Source organism: Stigmatopora argus, chromosome 9, assembly GCF_051989625.1.
Source record: "Stigmatopora argus isolate UIUO_Sarg chromosome 9, RoL_Sarg_1.0, whole genome shotgun sequence".
Lineage (NCBI taxonomy): Eukaryota > Metazoa > Chordata > Actinopteri > Syngnathiformes > Syngnathidae > Stigmatopora > Stigmatopora argus.
Genome location: NC_135395.1, coordinates 13,664,252 through 13,682,221, shown reverse-complemented (window position 1 = coordinate 13,682,221; position 17,970 = coordinate 13,664,252). Strand labels below are relative to the sequence as shown.

The following is a 17,970-nucleotide window of genomic DNA, read 5'->3' as shown; positions in this document are numbered from 1 at the left end:
GAATGTCCTGCTTATTTCAGCTCACCTTTCCTGCTGATTTTGGGGCATTTCTGGGTCACATCTTGTTCATTTTGGGCAATTTCCTGTTACGTTACTGTCAGACAATTGTGATTGGTCAGGCTTGACTTATATAATGTACCAGGAAACAGTTCATGTGTGCCATATATAGGCTGCCACGTACTATAAGATGACTGTAAAACTATAAGATGAAATCCCCATTTTCCTCTTGCCCCTCCTTGACTGCTGGACTTTTCTCAAGCTGTTTCCTGTCTTCTGGATCATAGTTCTCTCAGAGGAGTCGTGGCCAGCAGGGCTTGGAAGCCAGACTCAATCCATCAGCAAAGGGAGTGAAGACTTTTAATTTCCGTCAAAACATTGTAAAATCTGCAAATCTTCTGATCTTCATGCTGAACATTTCCCTTCCACTTGCATTTTTGCATCATGCTTATATATTTGCTCAATCAGGAAAAAGCCTTGTGGCTTTCAGATGATGCCAACCAACATCGTCATTCTTCTTGAGGGCAAACATGGCCCATGAGATGCCGTTTGGGTGACGGCAGTTTGAATCTAAATATAACTCTGAAACAAAAGCATTTGTTTCTACCTCGTCAGCGCTGTTTGTTTTAGCAGGATACGGTGGCTCCTTAAATGAACCTTTACTGAATGGTGTTTGGGTCCAAGCAGAGCAGAACTGGAATCTCCCAGCCTCCCCGCCCTGGTCATGGCATCAGATAGTAAAGGACCCACTACGGGAAAGGGGATCAAAACAGGAAGGGAATAAGAAGGCTGCAATGAGCTCATAAATACAGCGAAGTCACAAAAACAAGTGCTCGTGGTGTCTCTGCTTGAGTACACACAGTACACACTAATGTAGATGAGAGTGTAACGACTGCTGTGTTGATCTTCCTTCAAACACATGTTCAATGATCGTTTAGGGGACCCTCGACTGCCTACAAAATGTTGACTTTAATAAGGAATAACGGATCTGCGTTATTAGTGACAATGTGTGCATTTCAGTAAATTGTGTTTGCATAGGCTGTCCTGCGTAAATCAGTAAAAGAGGCCAACTCTCAAAGAGACTTTGGTGAATTCCAAATCACGCAGCACCAATAAATAGACTGGCATGTAAAGCCAAAGCTAACAATTCTGTTTCTCATACTGGAAAGACTGACTGAGCGTTGGGAAAACCACAAATAATATGAACCTCCTTCATAACATTATTCTCATCACTATGTATACAAATGTACTGTATACATCGTTATGGGGGCGACATGATGGTACACATTTGTACATAGGTAGTGCCATAGTCTATCCACAATGTTCATTAACACAGTTATTTATTTATTTGTCTGTTTGTTTGTTGTTGTTATTTGTGCCCTTAGTGATGGAAGCTTTAAATCTCATTATACTTGTTTAAAGCTTTCAATTCAATCCTACAAAATCTAGTAAAGCTTCACCTCAGTTACTGCCTGGAACTAACACCAAGAGCGCGAATGAGAGGGTGGAAAAATACGGATTGCCATTTTTGTACCACATATCCTAACTAATGTCTCGTGTCCTTTATGGATTTGGGCTGAGAGAACTAGGTTTACCCTCAGTCGTGTTTTTACGATGGCTTTTCTCGATGGTACTGAGCTACGTTCAGCAAAGATAAACTGTCTGTCTAAACATACAACAAGCTGCAACAATTTATGTTTGTCTACTAAGGAGAGGAAGAGGACAAGGGCCACATAAAAGTTTAGCTGTAAATAAAAAAAGTACTATCACACATATAGCTACTACAACTTTCAACAGTCATAGTGAGGCTGGTAAAATGAGACTTGTGGAACAAATATGCTGCTTGACGTCTATTTGCCATTTTTATATTCATCCAGTTGCCCCGGGTCATTGTTAGCACAGATATGCCACTTTGATTTCTTTCACAGCACAAAAGCCAAGTTGCCTCTGGAGGTCACAAAACAGAAAAAGAAAGTCTCATGGAATAAACTCATGATTACAGTGAGACACAATTACAACAAATGCCCCTTATGACTTTAGCCCAGCATTGAACTCTCTGGCAGGCACGAGTTGGCAATAGATGATCACTGCAAGCACCACCTAGTTCAATGAATTGGACGCCAATCACCATCAATGGTAGCCAATGGAGGCTATAGTGTCCAAAATCTGTGCTGTGTTGCTTTTTCACTACAGTCCTGGCTAAGTTGTACTCGCAGTTTTACTTTTCTCAGTCTGGCTTCAATTTTACTAGTATCAGTATCAATATATAGCACAAAAAATGTGATATATATATATTTTTGTACTGGAAAAGTGAATTCGGGCAACTGGATATATATATATATATATATATATATATATATATATATATATATATATATATATATATATATATATATATATATATATATATATATATACCGTATTTTCACGACTATTAGGCGCACTTAAAAGTCTTAAATTTTCTCCAAAATAGACAGGGCGCCTTATAATCCAGTGTGCTTTATATATGGAAAAAAAATTAAAATGTGTCATTTGTTGAGGGTGTGCCTTATAATGCAGTGCGCCTTATAGTCGTGAAAATACTGTGTGTGTATATATACGCAGTGGATAATTACCTTATAATAACCTAGCATGCATCATTTGGATTTTCTTATTGAGTCTCAGGTTGAAATCCCAATTAGAATGTTGGATTGGAAAGGATTTTAATGCAATAATCTGACTATCAGCAAAAAGCTGATGCTTTCCAAACCCCGAGCATTGCTTTCATGGATGTAGTGAGTCATTCATGTGAAACCGACCTCTTCCTTGAAGTACATGGGCAGCAAAACAAGTTCTGTTCAGTCTGTATTTCAGCATCCGTTTTGGGTCACGTTCTCATTGGATCAGCCTGCTCTGCTTCAGTATGATAACATCTGGATCGTTTGCCTCTATCTGGGGCAATATTGGGGTTAAGAGTTATTGCCATGTGCTCAGTGCCCTCTCACACTGCTCCAATTTCTACAAACCCTGAATCACGAGACCGAGATTGCTGATTAAATGTTTGGTTTCACAGGAGCGGTTTTAGTTTCTAATCATATTTAAATGCCATTGTTATTATTATAAAGTGAAAGCTTGGCATTGAATGGATGGATTTTTGTAAAAAGCTTATGCGAGCCCATCACACAACTAAAACTAAAACCAATCATTAGCTTAATTAAAACTAGATTACATAAATGATCTAAATTCATTCATTTTCCCGACTGCTTATATGTCGTGAGGGTGTTGGAGCCTATCCCACATTTATTTGCTGTGGTCTTCAGAACTTCCGGAATTTCCAAGAGATGTGTTTAAAAGCATGTTATGTAATATGACAGCTCCAGAGATTAAATGGCCCCCGCTACTGAAATACAATGTGATCAGTCAGGCGTTTTAAAGAAAAGAGGAACAATCATTCCTTAGTCCCACAGGAAATTTAGAAAGGATCCATCTGAACTTCTTTCTGCTTACTGGACATTGCCGTGATATTTTTTTAACTGGAGAGTTTTCTGGTACAGATTAGAAGCAGAGATTTTTCCCCCCCAATGTTTTCTTAAGGCTCGTGTCAGTGGGAGATGAGCTAAAAATGGCTCATCGATTCATTTAAACCAGATGCATGGACAGTGTTTTTCCTGCATCTGTTCTATTGTCTTAGTGTTTTGCGAGCTGAGAAGCGGATGCACCTCTGATGGAGAAGCAGGAAATACTCTCAGCCTAAAACAACAGACCTCATCTTCTAGCCATGTGCGCAATAGCTGCAGGTGCTGGTATTAAATCAAAGTTCATTGATGTATTGTAACAACATCATTAACCATTTTTTAACCAACATATTAACAACATCACATTTTAAAGGGTTAAAGTAAGTGTTCTGTCATTTCGCATCAGGTCAAGCTTTTCCTGCTTGCACAGTCACATGCTTAATGCAGTGGAAATTACATGTATCTTCCGTCATCACTAATCACAGTTTTGAGTGGTGAAATGTCGGTGACCGGTCTCTCGGTGAAAGGACCGGAAAATCCTGCGCAAGTCAAGATTTCCTTTAACATGACTCTCCATAATAGGCTCATTATACACTGTCCAGGAAGAACTCATCTATCTGGCCAGAGGTCAAATATTTACAAGTTTATGCTATGTATTTTAAATCTCTATTCCAAAACAGAAAAGTCTCTTTATTTCCTGTAAAGACCTGAATATTTAGCCCATTTAGGTAAACTGAGTTTTTCAAGCTACATGCTTTAAAAAGATGAATGTGTGTTGTTCCACTGCAGGGTTTCAACTTTAGCACAGTTATAAAATGTATCCAGCCATACAGGATATGTTGAGAACACAATTACCGATAATCCTTGACATATGAAACAACACAATTAAGATGCAGCCAATTAAGCCGGTTAACATCATTAGAATTTATGACACAAAAGGAAATGGCTTTGCAAGTAATTCTGGCTCCCAAATGTGAACCTCCAAATAACTCTCACTTGAGGGTTCAGGAGGAGAAACCAATCCAAAATCTCATTAACGAAACCTGAGTGGTTTGGGAAAATCGCTAAGGAGCCCAAATCAAAACCTTTCAACCTTGAAGTCTAATTTAGATGTACACACAAAGCAGAAGAAAGAAACAAAACAACAGCACAGGAACGTTTAACTCCTGGTACATTAATTCTTAGGACAAACCATTCCTGTGGCCAATTTGGTATTTTGTATTCCATTGATGAAACTCGAGGAAAATTCTGAGCGGAGACTTCTGCCAAAGCAGCCAAATTCAAACCATTCCCATATTTCCGTAGAGTAGTTACTCCCTGTAAGTATGCAATACATTAGCTGACCTGTTATCAAGTTAGCACCAAGTTCCTTTTCTGACCTCCGTGATCTTTGACCCTTTGTCTTCTCATCACATCACCTACCATTGGATTGGATTGGATTGGATAAGTTTATTCATCCCGTATTTGGGAAATTTCATTGTGACAGTATCGGGAAGGGGGAAATTCAGATACAGAAAAAAAAACACAGTTACAAGTTAGACAGTACAGTCGCAAAGGCCGCAGAACAACAAAGCAAAAGCACAAAGTACAAAGCAAACAAAGTAAATGGGATCATTAAGAATCACCAAATCAGCAAATTAGAGTTAAATAAGATAATCTGTTATCAATATGTTTGTCTGACTGGCAGAGGTCATAACAATACTACAAAAGTACTACTACTATTCTGCCAAAGCCGTTGTGTAAATGTTAGAGAAAAATATTGTGACGAGGTATGAATATAGCTTGTTAAAACTGTACCTCACCTCAACACCCCACACATCACTTCATTCAAATAATTTGATCAATCTTGACTGGAGTTGGAATCCAATAGAAAAGACACTTATTGTTGGGGTTTACTGTGAAATTATAATTGAAATGTGACAGTTCTTTTTTCAGTATCAGCAAATAATTTCATGTTGAATTTCAGCTCAACTGATTGTATTCCAGCACACACACATACCAAAATGGCTTCTGCCTTCAGACTGTGTATTTAAGTATACTCAAATCTTTTGGGATCGACCATTGAACAATACAACAACACTCAGTATTTGTTTATACATTACGAAGTGACCAGAGTGGCGCCTAAGATGATTCTGACCTTACCCAGAGAGAGCTCAGCGACCCAATGAAGGCTTGAAGTTGTGACCTGAAATACCACCGCTATTATTAACCTTGTGTGCTCGCTCGATAGAAGCCGAGAAAGACATCCAGGCTTGCTTGTGGTAATCTGTAGTTCAAAGAAAGATTGCAATGTGTCCCCCGCAATGAGAGAAGTTCAAGATCAGCCAGCAGCTGTCATGTTCCATATTGACCGTCAAAACACCACTCATCGAACGACCCGGCATATAGCAGGCATAACTAGATCCTACGTTACATAACAGTAAATATCCTTCTTGGATGAGCAGTACGTTTTTCTGTCAGTAATTCTACATTCATTTATTTATGTATGCCAGGTCTAAAAAAAAAAATGCACACCTATAAAAGTAAGCAGACGGACAAAGTGACATCTACATATAAAGGTCTTTCTGAGCTCTTGGTTTTGTCTATCAGTGCTAACATTGCAAGTGGAATCTCATAAATGCTTGATCAGATGATGTAAGTGATAAGAAAATTTAATTTTCATCTATAAATTTAAAGTAAATATTAAGTGTGGCAGTAATTGTGAGTGCAAATGGTTGTCTGTATCTGAGTGTGACTGGCGACCAGTTTAGGGCTAGGCTGCTTTTTGCCCAAAGTCAGTTGAAATTGGCTTTCCTGACACTGTGAAGCAGTGTTGAAAATGGATGACTGGATTTAATTATAAAAACGACCCTTGTCATTAGCCCCCACCCCCAAAAAACTACTGAATGGGGGGTGTAATTAGTATGATCCAAAGAACCACATGAAAGAAAGAAATATGCTTCTCAGTTTCATACTACTGTCTCAATGATCAGCACGCTCCATCGTTGTAACCATTATATTATTATTATTATTGCTGTCTTTGATGCGCATCCTGTTGACACTTTGGGCATGATACAATAAGCCTACTTTTTAGAGCTCATCTTGTCAACTGTCAACAGAATTAAGCCGTCAGAGCTAAGGCTTGTCTTTCACCTCTCTGCTGATTAGAATGCATGTGTGGTGCTAGATAGCAGGTCTCGTTTGCTGAATTCTCCAGGGAAACCGTTCCCATGGAGCAGTACGTAGCTGATATTGTCCTCCTCCATTCTAAATGGATAGAGGGATGCCCTTCATGGACTGCTACACACTCAGCAATCCCGGTTTTCGGACTAAATTATGATTATAGTCTATTGACAGAAGGAAGCTTAAGCATACGGGAAGAGAAGAACACATGGTTATGCTTCTGTGTCGTTTATTTCAAGAGAAAAGTAAGCTTGGTTGTGGCTGGAGAAGATGACAACAATCAGTCCTTGTTTGAGCAGCACGTGAGACTTAAAGCAAATAACACTAGACACCAAAGGCTTTCTTTGTTTTTCCATGTGTGATTATTTTGGCTGACCCAACTTGGAGGAGAACGAAAATGAACATGAGTGTCTATTTCTTTGAAGGGGAACCAAGAAAACTGAAGATTTTTTTGAAAAATATCAAATTAGGTGATTGTTTGGCTAATTTGGAGGTTTTTCTTTCAGTCAAAACGTCTTGGCTACTGGAAAAACTAATAAATAGAAGTGAACCGCTACACCGTCAGCCAGCGTAATCTTTAATATACCTACTCTTGTAACCTTAGTGTATGTAGAAATGTGATGCTGGTCTCAAACCTTTTCCTAATGATGTCAAGTTGTCACATTAAAGCTTTCACGATACATGCCATCGTGCTGCTTGGTATCAGCTATCTGCTGCTATCTGGAGGCTCAGTCGGCACCGCATACCACACATCAAAGATAGCGTGAGTGAATGGCTGCCTTGTAAACTGAGCTAGTCAGCCGGGCACTTAATATTTGCCAAGTTACAATGTACGCTATGCAGCTCCTCTGCTTCAGCAGGTAAACAAGCCCATCTAGAAACAAGTCACTTTTTATTAAGCTATTATCAACGCTTGTGTGTGATCTACAGAGGAAAAAGAGGAGGACTTGACTTTTCCTGTTTTTGAACGATATCGAGGAGCCTTCTCCATTACGCCTATACATTTAGGTTTTTATTATTTTTTCTTTTTTCAGTCATTTTCAGCCTATCCCAGCTGACTTCAGGTGAAAGATGGAATATACCCTAATTTGGTCGCCAGTCAGTCTTAGGGCAGAGACACTAAGCGGGAATTGATCGTATGTTCCCTACACCGAAGTCGGGCAAATGAACCACAAAACCATCAGGTAGCCCTCTATTTATCTTGCTCATTATTTTCCGTCCCTCTCCTTCAAGTTTATCTATCCTGCTATCCATTCCTAAGTTGTCTTCCCGACTCCCCTGGGCGCTCTTGTCATGACATTGGCGTGTGACACGTGTGAGAAACTTTTGCAGGGCCCCCACTTTGGACAAGACACCGATATACTGAGAGTGCCTGGTGACGAGGCTATTTTAAGGGCTTGTAAATATGAGAACTTCCTGTTTATCTAACATCTCCAAGGATATTAGATAAAGACTAAAGTTCTTGTTGATTTGACCAAAGCTGCTTGTTTTTAATGAGTTTTTAATAAGTTTCAGGCTTCAAATTAAAAATGGAAATCAGGACTGTAAACATTTTTGGGATTGTTGCATTTATATCTTAGCACATTTAGCAATCTCAGACTCATTGGCAGTTTCCATTGTCCAAAAAATACAGTTAAGATGAAACATATGGAGATGTAAAAATGTAGCCAAATTTGAACTAATGACTCGTTATTAGCAGAATAAAGGATGTGATTTTGGGGGGAGGCTATAGCATTTAAAATGCTTTTATGTGGTTGCAAATGCATGTGCATCCATCTTTTTTGCATATTTTACAACACTAAAGTGTTGTTGTATGTTGCCTTCTAGTTGTGGTAAATTGCAAATGGCATTTAAAGAAAAAGAAATCAATTGTGCACTCACAATTTCCAGCCAAAAAATAATAATTGCTTGAAAATTCTAATTTTCGGTATTTGTGAACTTTAAAAGAGAGTGGGCTGGCACGGTACAGAATGGTTAACACAAATTTCTCATGGTTCTGAGATCAGGGGTTCAATCCCTAGTGGCTTTGGAGCTTCCTGTGTGGAATTTCCACGTTCGTTCGTGTCATTGTGCCCTGCGATTGGCTGGCAACAAATTCAGGCTGTCTCTGCGACTACTGCTCATCGTCTTTAACCCCCCTGCCCTTTTGTCAAGCCACAAACAAATCTGACAGTTATAAATGGCCCAAAAGTTAAAAAAAAAGGGTGTAGAAATGCGAAGCATCATCATCAACAACAGTGGCATCTTTTAGACATCCCATTTTTGAGATTTTTTTCATTCAAATGGGAACAATGGCATTAATACTTTAACTGGCACATTAGATAGAGTTGGTGTCTATTACCGTCAATCGCAGCCTCTCAGTTAATTGGGTTTGTGAGTTACGTGAAGCCGAACAAGAGCCGAGCCTATACATACTTCGAATAGCCATTTTTTTCATTGTGATGCGAAACATCATCATGGTGCTCTAAATCATCAACACAAGACTCTTGTATACATGTAAATGTCCACACAATCGCGTATTATTCTTATGATTGTTGCGTCATGCAAACATGAGTATCGTTGAGCAGCCGACGATTCCAACAGACAAAGCAGTCATAATTCTAAACGCTTATGCAACAAGGCAAGACAGCAATTTGAAACTGTTTTCCCTCAAGGCTCAAGTCACACATTGAAATGTGAGTATGAAAGACTGAGTTATGACGTACGCCATAAGGACATAAAAGGCAGCACTAATCTTCTGGTAAAAAGCCCCCCTTGTGCTATGTTTGATATATTCTGACATCCCCAGTTGCTCGTGACCACACAGAAAAGAATAAACAGTAAGCAATAATCCATGTGAGCTGTCCAGGGGTCAGTGCACAATGCAGGATATTATTTTAAGGCAAATGATCTCATCAACGCAAATGTACCTATTTTTGCCCAGGCCAAATTCGGTAGCTGAGGCTCTCTTGGTGTTTTTCCAACACAGGAGAACAGCACAGCCCCGTGTTGCCTTATGGTACACTCACAAATGGCATGAGTCTGCCATGATTAGATGGCCTGCGACTAGACCTTATTTTTATACAATCTGTGTTTCGACAGTGGATTTTTTTCTTCAAGGTTCCTGCCTTGTTCCCATCACCCTGACCTGCGGGGGTCTGGGAAAATGATGACCACATCTCTGTAGACCTCTCACACCCACACATCACTCCAACCAACCAACCACAGCTAAGGGACAGGCATTTCCTGTTTGCCCTCAAGTAATAATAACAATGTTTAGTTATGATGGGCAGAAATAGATACAATTTGACCAAAAACTGGAGCATGGCGTCACAAAGAAGCAAACATTCCCAACAACACGTCATATATGGAATGTTTTTAAATTGACTAGAAATCCAGATTTCCTGGGGAAACTATGAAAATGCACTTATTTGGAGCGGGTTTTAGTTTCAAGGGGCAGAAGAACTCTTTTTCCATATGTATCCCAGCAGACATAATCTTTTTTTTCTGAAATCATTAATATGCATTATCATATTCACCTGTGCTTGAGTCCATTGTTGTGAATGTGCATGCGTAACTGATTTCCCAAAATGGCTGCGATTATAATCCATATCATTTTTTAAAGGTCTTGGAAACATGAAATTCAATTAAATAAAGAAGATCTAATGCAAATCATTTTTACTAGGGGTTTTAGATTAGATTAGATAATTTTATTCATTCCGTATTCGGGAAATGTCGTTGTCACTGTAGCAAGAGGGTGAGAATACAGACACAGGAAAATACATTTTAGACATATATATATATATATATATATATATATATATATATATATATATATATATATATATAGATATAGATATATATATATATATAGATATATATATATATATATATATATATATATAGATATATATAGATATATATAGATATATATATACATATATATATACATATATAAATATATATACATAGATGTACATGTACATTTATTGTCCTATCATATTGTTATTGTGATTATTCTTCACAATAATGAATCTTCATTAATCCATAGAACAAAATATTTATACGTAAGATACATAGATGTGTGTTATTCCCTAGCTGACCCCCACAACACCCCCACCCCCACCCCAAGGATTAAAAATAATGATTTAAAAAAAATGCACAAATAGTAACTAATCCAAGCTGCATGGATGACAACATTATTCTAAATGAGGAAAATAATCAATAGCAAACAACCAATAAAATGACGAGGATTTAACCAGGAGTCATATAGAGGAATGGAAAATATGTTTATATACACATTTCATGGACACAATAAAATTAGTAAATCCATAAATTGCATTCATACACACTTGCTGTCCATCACAGCATGAAGTAGAGCTCATAATTTTTTGTGACTTTTAGAATAATTTGTCAAATCACAGTTTATGTATGGAACAGAAAGAACAGACTTACTATCTTCTCTTCTTTGCTCCACTCTTCTTTTCAAAAAAGTCATGCTGATCATCTGAAAAAGTGACAGCTGTTTCTTTCCCATCTTGCTTCTCATTTAGAATTCTCCCTCTAAATGTGTGAAGGTTTTCTATGGCAATCTTCTCATAAGAAGAGTTTTTTCTTAAAATAACTTTGCCAAAATACCTGATCCCGCCTGAAATTTGAAGTTTGTAAACATCAGCATGTGGGCTCTGTTATCTTGCTATTCTAACCAATGGGATTCATCCTCAGGGTGTAAATGGGCACGTGTGGACTTGTGTGGGTGTGTTCATGGGAGTGTATCGACCGTTAAAAAACAGACAAGACCAGTCAGTACAGTGATGCAGTGAGTATTCAAATTACAGTAGAATAAAATAACAATTACCAAAAACTTGACAGGTTCAGTAACTTTTAAAAAAGTTGGATTTCATAATTTCACAGTGTGATTGAAATTGACTAGTATATCATTGTTGAACTATTTTTAGAAACTCTATTCATCACTATGTGGCAAATAAAGGAGCAAATGGGGAAACATTCCCTCATAATAGTAATATGATTTCAAAATTTAGAGCATGTTTTGCATGGCTTTTTGTTCAGCACTTGTTGATACTATATTTATAGTAAATGAGATGCAGGACTAAATACAGATTCTACAGACTAGAAGTAGTAATTACCATCAGCTTGGGAAAAATCAGCTTTATTATGACACCCTATAAACTGTCAGATAAGACTAGAAAAGTGAACTAGATTGACAGGTTTAATAATTTTAATTTCCTATGTGAATCATTTATTTAATTTGATTTTCAGGGAACGCGAGCTAAGGCAGAATTCCCATAAAGAGCAATGTTATTCATTAACATTCCAGGTCAACGTTTAGTCTGATGACATTCAGACAGGAGGAGCTTGTGGTTAATCAAGGCCACTTTCATCCAATAATATTTGGCCAACTTGAATTTAAATGTGATAAAAGTCTGCTTTGCACATGATTTCCACACTTTTGTGACACTCAGACATTAGAAATGGACTTAATGCAGTCATTCATGGTGCATTCACCACATTTGATTTGTATTTATATTTAGTATTTACTTCCGACGGCTGAGTGGTTAGTGTTGGCCTCACAGTGGGGAGACTTGGGTTCAAATCCAGGTTGATCCACCTGTGTGGATTGCGTGGGTTTTCTCCGGGTACTCCAGTTTCTTCCCACATTCCAAAGATATGCATGGTAGGTTGATTGGACACTCTAAATTTCCCCTAAGTATGCCTGGCCAAATCATGTTGTCCCCGGTCTCTGGCCCGGAGTCAGCTGGAATAGGCTCCAGCACCCCCTGCGACCCTAATGAGGATGAGGCGGTTCAGAAAATGAAAGATATATATAGTCGCTGTCCTGAAAAGGTTAATAATATTTGTGATCATCTGCCATTGAATAGAATGCAACAAATGCCTTTAATTTGGATTGTTGTAATGCAACATGTATTCCAGAAGGCGGCGCTCACAACCCAAAAAAATACTTGTATGTATGCGCGTCTGTGGTGTTTGTACCAGTCATTTTGTGGCCTTCAGAGATAATCAATCACCAGTCAAAACATTAGTCACCTGCACAATTTGAAGAAATGTAGTCTTTATCTATGCAGCACTGTTTCCAGTCAAAGGTGCTTGAAAAGTTAATTTACTGTACAACTGACACATATAAAAACAAACACAAAAAAACAAGATAGTCTGTCAATGATAATATAGGTATTATTTTATTCAAATTAAGGCAAGTATATTGACATAATACTGAGTTAATGATAAACTTGGGATAAGAAAGAAAAGAAGAAAAATCTATCCATTGCATCATATTGAATGCTACCCAAATACAAATGCACTACCCGTGTTATTTAAACATTTCTTTAAATCCTCTTTAAAATGTCAATATGAGAGAAGAATCCTTACATATGTGCAAAAAATATGTCATTCAAAGCATGGTAAACATTTTTTGGGGACAGCCACTAGTTTAAGAATAACATTTTTGCCTTTGCCATTGTTTTTTAAGAGCTGGTGCTGAGTGAAATAGTTCATTTACAAGGAAAATAAAGCAATGTAATTTAAGAAACATAATGTAACCTGTTTTATGCAAATGTGGGCTTCCAAACAAGGGTGGTGGTTGGATTTTATAAAGCAGTCATTTTTCTTTGACAGTGTGTCATAAAGCTGCCTAGCATGATTGATAGTTTTTTTTTAATTAAGAACATCTGCAACTTTTTACAGTTTATTTCTCCAGTCTGTTATCATGGAACAGTTGAAAGTAAAAAAAAATAATGCTCACAACTTAGATTGAACTTTTGCCTCTTTCGGGGACCTTAAGGCTGCTTTACAGAAAATTGTCTAGACACTAAACAGCAAAGAAAAGATGCAAAATATTTAATATTCATCTTTTGTTGTCTTGTTATAGTTTTATCAAAGCTATCAAGGAAGATTATGTAAAATAGATTTTCTCCTTTCCTGATGAATCTATCGTGTTGTTCAAAAATGACCTCATGAATTTATAACAACGTGCTGTCAAAACACTGCAACAAATTATTTTAGCCTGCACCCTGTGATGTACCGATTGTACATCTGCTTTCCTACGTATTTTTTATTTTTTTGATGTGACATCACCATGCTGGCGGGCAGGCAGCGGACAGGACGCCAGAGGATGCCAGACATTCCTCGAATGCCCGACACGGGATTGCGCTTCTGCTTGTGAACACAAGCCTTCAGCCGGTGGCCAGTGGAAAAATACAAGTTTATCCTTATGCTTTCGCGGGCAAACAAGGCTCTCGTTGGGGTCTTTGACTCTTTGACCACCTGTGTGGTATCTGCTGTGTTCTGAGTCATGTGGTTGTTTTGTCATTTTGTCATAGCAGATCTGAAAAACTTCAAACGTGGATATACAATGGCAGAGTTGATGAATAGTGGAACACTGCGTAAAAAGTTGACATAGCGTCTCTTCTTGCGTCATGCTTTATTGTAACAACAAGTCAATGGAGATCTATTTCCTTGCAACGTTGTGGTGTTTCGCTGGGTTTTTGCGTGTGATGGGCTATCACGGTAAAGATCGAGCGTCAATGCTTGTCACGCGGTCGTAGCATGTCTGCTGTCTTTTGGTAGCTTGGGGAGATAGCACGAAATGACGATTTTATCATTTGTGGCAAAAGACGTCAGGTAATGCCCTTTCAAAAACAGGAGGAAATGATGTACTGGTGTGAAGGTTCACTGTTGCCGGGGTATTCACGTAGCTTATTTCGCTGATTTTCACATGCATTGAAACATGAGAATGTTTTCTGACGAGAATTTCTGGATGAAGTTATGTGGTTCTCAAAGTGTTGGATTGGATTGGACAACTTTATTCATCCCGTATTCGGGAAATGTCATTGTGAACGTAGCAAGAGGGTGATTAGACAGAACAACAAAGCAAAAGCACAAAGTACAAAGCAAATCAAGAATGAGCTGCATTGTGGGTAATAGTAAATCAAAGAGACCGTGATTTTTCCTTCCCATCATTGTGCTCCACAGCGCTCAATATTCCAGTTTTTAATAGGGCAATTGGCCTTTATGTGAACTTTTCAGATGGTTTGCAGTAGAGAAAGGATTCACGAACACTATTAGATGTGCAATAAGCAGCAATCTCCATCCATTTCAATGTATGTAAATTAATTTCATGAGGTGTTTTCTATGTCTTCTTAAAAATGACTACAGTTCAGCCTACTTTTGGGACTTTGGCCTATCTTGTTAGCTGTGGACGCTACACACTAGTACACACTATTCGTGATCGTGTATGAGTGGGTCACAACAAGCAGGAGGCATCTCTGTTCCAGTTGTAATCTTCTTACAGATTTACTGCAGGTGACTATTGTGCCATGACATCAGTGAGCGGAAATCTCTCTGGGTCAAGACATCCCATGTGTGTCCTTGCCAGAGTGTGCCAGAGATTTAATCCACTTTTAAAGTCTAGGGATGTCAGCATAAAGGGACGACTCGACACTCAGGGGGGCTTTTACTCTACAGTGTGTAGTTTGTGGCAAATATATCACACCTGAGTCCTTTTGTGCGGGAACAGGGACAAAATATACTAGGTTAAATGATCTGTCTGTTTTTGTCTATGAGGAATTTGAACTCTGAAAAATGGGAGACTGATGACTCGCGTGTCCTTCATACATCATCTGTCTGTCATCTTTAAAATAACAAGAGTAAATAATCATCGCAGTAGAAATTAAAATCTACAACTTCACTCCACTCTGTTTTTTAGTGACCCATAAAAGTTAAAGTTAAGTTCCCAATTAATGAATGGCAAATGGCAAAAAAATGACTTTCAGTTACTTTGTTTGTGTTTGCCGTTCCTCTAAAAGAAATAATACAGTAGAAAGATCTGGAATTGTTTGAAGTGTTTCCACTAATATAAACCTAATGAGTCTTTTTACCTACAAGAATTTTGTAGGATTTAGTTATGTAAGACATGCATTGGATGTCTCTATTTTTTCTTTGTTAATCTTTCTTAAATGTAGTAAAAAGATCATTGATAACCCTCTTGTTTTGAGTACATTTCCACTGTGTAGTTGTTAGTCCCTTTTAATGTGCTTAACACTCTAAAACTTGAAGATATTCAGTGTTTATTATCCAAATCTGAATCATTTTCTCAAGCAGCTTAGCCACGTTTTCATGAATGCTTCAGGCTGTCTTTGGAGATGTGCTGGTTGGTCATCTGTTGCAAATTAAAGAGGAACATTTATAGATTGAGGTTGAAATATATATTTAGTAATGCCATCTGACATACATTAGTGCTGCTTCTCTTAAACATAGGAACAGCTTTTTTTTCTGTTTACAAAATGTTTTTAAATCTACCATTTCAATGTATTTTGCATTTTGATAGATCTTCGGCGTCAATGCCACTGAAAAATAGGCGTTCGTTGCCAGTTCTCCTTAATTAAATGAATTGTAGATTTATTGCCATCAAAGGCAAGTGATGAGTTAAATACTATGAGAAAATTAAAGTTATTTAGAGTGTTTCTTGGGGCTTTAAGCAGTGTATTTCTGTTGTATTCATTGTTTTCCTTTATATTCATGAATTTAAATAATTATGTTAAAAAAAACTACAAAAACACAATAATTTTTAATAAATTCAAAGTATGTCAATTCTTTTTTTATCATTACTAATAATGTTTATAATAAAAAATAAGCCCTTTTGCCATCAAAGGCAAGTGATGAGTTAAATACTATGAGAAAATAAAACTTATTTAGAGTGTATTTCTGTTGTATTCATAGTTATCCTTTATATTCATGAATTTAAATAATTATGTAAAAAATAACTACAAAAACACAATAATTATTAATAATTTCAAAGTATTTCAATTCTTTTTTTATCATTGCTAACAATGTTTATAATAAAAAATAATCCATTTGCACTTTAAAAAATGGTGCTCTTACTAAGTGTCAAATTTGAATAGCCACTGTCTGTTAATTTATTTTTCCAAAGAAAAAAAATTCAGTTAAATATGATGATCCAAACCATTCCCATCGCATATAAATTTCCAGATCGTGTGTTGCATTCACATGACATCAGCAAGCAAATAACAACATGACTGGCTTCCTGTGGGAAATAATATTAGTTGTGGGGTGAATGATGTCAATAGAATTACTCTGATTTGTTTCCCATTGAGTATTGAGCACATCAAATAACTACTCTGAATGGATGGTATGAAAAGCCAAATAATAATGTTACTAATACATGATGATGTTATAAGATGCTGTCCGCATTAGCTCACATCCTGTCATGTTAGTGTGGTATGACAAACCTCACACCACTGTTTTTATATTGCTTGTTTTTCATTAGAAAAACTTTGAAGTTCAATCGCAGCATGGATGCTAAATGAAACAACCACTTTGTGACAAAAGTCATTATCGTGTCTGGCTGAAAAAGACAACATAGTGAAGAAGTGATGTAAATAAAACACAGTTGTTTGCTTCTTGATGTCAAACTGTGACAACAATGCTTAATCTCGCCAACCTGGCCATTGGCAGAGGCTTTAAAAAAAAAGCTCTCGCGACTTTCACACGCTTAAAGTGGAAGTTCAAGGGATACAAAGGTCGGCTGTCGCTGGTGGTGGGTTGGGCGTGGGGGTCGTGCATATGTCGCCCAAGTCTGAGGCAACTGGTGAGGTCATGGATGAACTTTTCCCACAGAGGTGTCAACCCTACTGTTTCTCTCTTTCAAAGACTGTTTATATGACAGGGTTTGACACAGGATTGATTATTGAAATGATTTTTCCACAATGTTTACTTTTTTAAATAGTGGTATTGTCAAGAGAAAAAACGGCGGAAAGTGGGCATTAATGAAAAGATAAGTTGTATGCGTATTGTGTAAACAACAAAAGATCGTTTTATTCAGACACAGTAACCAAATGTGCATGTTGGGGAGCTTTTCCTGGAAAACTAAGTTTATTTGGTCCTGACATTGCAAATAGGGAGAATGAAGATATGACATTTGATTTTTTTTTAGGCAGACAACCACACTTTGCAAATCTCTACCCAAACGGTACACGGTCGATTGGTTGCCGGAAATACACTCTGCTTAAAGCCCCAAGATCTTTTGGTCGCCGGTCTTTTGGTCGCCCGGAAGGTAAGTGATAATTACCATTTAAATCGTTGCTCAAATTCCCTAAATACAAACTGAGAATTACTATTTAGTCATACTTAATGCCCTAGTAATTATTAGGCTAAAGAAAAGCTCCAAATTTCCCGGACTTTTATTGTTTTTTGTTGGAGAACTTGTTAAGACCCTGACTGACGTAGCTTCTTAAAGGGACAACGCATGTACATACAAACTCTTCTACACTCACACGTCTCCTCA

At 37.6% G+C, this 17,970-nt stretch overlaps 1 long non-coding RNA gene across 1 annotated transcript in view; it reads left to right on the top strand.

Annotated features, from left to right (window-relative positions):
- The window catches only part of LOC144082015 (uncharacterized), a 50,067-nt gene extending 32,389 nt beyond the window's left edge, over nucleotides 1-17,678 (top strand). Inside the window, exon 5 of the long non-coding RNA XR_013303110.1 lies at nucleotides 17,620-17,678. This is a non-coding gene — a long non-coding RNA (uncharacterized LOC144082015). The remainder of the gene's footprint in view (nucleotides 1-17,619) is intronic.
- Nucleotides 17,679-17,970: the final 292 nt, after the last annotated feature.